Raw genomic sequence first — 2257 nt, forward strand, 5'->3', positions numbered from 1 at the left:
GCAGGTGGAGAGGCGGAGGAGGGGCTTTGGATTCAAACTCTGTCAGAGAGATGCAAACACGGGCGTCAGATTGAGACGCAGCTTTCACTGCAGGAGTTGAAGCAGAGACTTTCTCTGGGATGATCTTATGAACTCAAACATGGAAACATGATTACCAAGTAGAACTCTTTAAAATAATAAACCTGATCTCTCCACATTCTCAGTGTCTACCATGCATTGATAAACACATCGCTCCATGCAGCGATCAGACCAGAACCAGTAGTTCCTCCCACAAGTGGCCGCGGTATCATCCTTTAAAGGACATAATGTGCATTTGCAGCGAAGTATGCTTCAGACGATGTCCGATTGGCCAATCTACATGTCAATCAAGTCCCGTACTTCTCAGTGAGGATTTTGATTGGCTGGTGGATTTTAAATAAGTACTTTTTTTTTTTTTTTAATCTTTTCTGGCCCGCGATCTACACTCATGTCATTGAAGATCGACCGGTCGATCGCGATCGACGTAATGAGCACCTTTGAATAATATATACATGCATAGTATATATAATGATGTCAAAACGGGTTGTGGCTCCGGGTGCTTTCTTTTTTATTAGGGGCGGTCCCAAACGGCTCTTTGAGTTAAAAAGGTTGTCGAGCCCTGGATCAGTCTGAATGAAATGATATGACAACGAATCTGAACACACTCTGAATTTGGCCATGGTTAACAAAGAAAACTTTGTTGCCAAGGTAATCCAAAATGACATTTCTTCTAAAGATTACTTTGACCTGATTGTCACCCCCAGGCTACCAAAAACTCTAATGGTTGCTATGGTCTGTAGGTCATGCAGCTCCACTCACGGCTTTAATATCTTAATATACACCTTTTGTAGACCAACCAGTGTATGTGTGTGTAAGTGTTTGTCCACTTTGTTTAAGATTTTTAGTTTAACCTCAGGCTAAATGTATTGGAGGAAATATGTTTTTGATCCTTTGCTGATTTTGTTGGTTTTCCCACCTAAAAATGAGGTGATAGTCTGCACAAGTTCCACCATCTTAATGGTTCATTTAAACAGTGAGTGATAGGAAATCACAAAGAAAATCAAGTAATCAACTGAAAAAAATGTATGTATATTTATTTGCTTTTCATTGAAGGAAATAAGTTTTCGAACTCTCTTGCTGTACTTTGTGGCCAAACCTTCATTATCGAGCACACAGGTCAGACTAGGGGTGTAAGAAAAAATCGATTCGGCAAAATATTGCGATAGTTCATTTGGTGATACTTGTATCGATTCAAAATGCTGCCAGGACGATATTGCTTTCATTATTTATGAGCGTCCTTCAGTGTCTGAATCTTGTTTTCCACTTCACCCTCCGGGATCTAAATGTTCTTTAGCAGTGGCTGGGATCCCATTTTCCCCCATGCATGTTTGAATTGGGAATTTGGGTGCAAAAAGTTCTATATCTTTCCATCGGGCAACATACTCTGTATTACACCAGTATACTAAACGATGTATTTGGGCAGCTCTAAAGTATTCTTTTAGATTAGGTAAGGCTCTTCCCCCCTTAATATTGGGTAGTTGTAAAGTGTGGTATCGTATTCTTGGTCGTTTTCCTTCCCATATAAATCTTGACATAAGTTTATACCATTTTTGGAATTGGGATTGTGGGATCTTTACTGGTAAAGTTAGACAGAGGTAAAGTAAGCGTGGTCGTATATTCATTTTTATAACATTTATTCTTTCACTTAATCCTACACTGTCAGAAAAAAGGGTACGGTTGGGGTACGTTTGTGAACACTTAGGGTACAAATGGTGAATTTGTACCCTAAGTGAGTCATAATTACACCTTAGGGTACTCATATGTACCATTTAAGGATAAAAAAGGTACAAATATGTTTCCAACCATCAGAGGGCCCATATTTGGACCCTTTATTCCACAAACAAAGGTACAATCACTTGTGTGACAAAAGTAATAATGCAAAGTGTATGAAACGTCACCCAAAATCATTTAATACATTGTTGGTTATTTGGAAAAGATGCACAAAATAACCAAATATATTTAAGAGACCACACATCTTTTATGACTAGTTCTGAACAGTACACAAGCAAATTACATTTTATTGATTGTGCAGAGCATCAAGATAATAACTTTTAAACATGTATTAGTGTGAGCCTGTTTTTTTTTTTTTTACTTATATATAAGTAAAAATATACTTATATTTAATTTAGAGCAAAAGCACAATGTAGACAAAATTATTTGATGTTTTTTACCTTATATG

General features: G+C 37.5%; 1 long non-coding RNA gene across 1 annotated transcript in view; it reads left to right on the plus strand.

Annotated features, from left to right (window-relative positions):
- The first annotated feature begins 2188 nt into the window (after positions 1-2188).
- Positions 2189-2257, plus strand: part of LOC111947338 (uncharacterized) — a 17480-nt gene continuing 17411 nt past the window's right edge. Inside the window, exon 1 of the long non-coding RNA XR_013655094.1 lies at positions 2189-2257. This exon is cut by the window's right edge and continues 353 nt beyond it. This is a non-coding gene — a long non-coding RNA (uncharacterized LOC111947338).

The sequence above is a fragment of the Oryzias latipes genome, chromosome 3, assembly GCF_053564925.1.
Source record: "Oryzias latipes strain Hd-rR chromosome 3, Olatipes_Hd-rR_3.1".
Taxonomy (NCBI): domain Eukaryota; kingdom Metazoa; phylum Chordata; class Actinopteri; order Beloniformes; family Adrianichthyidae; genus Oryzias; species Oryzias latipes.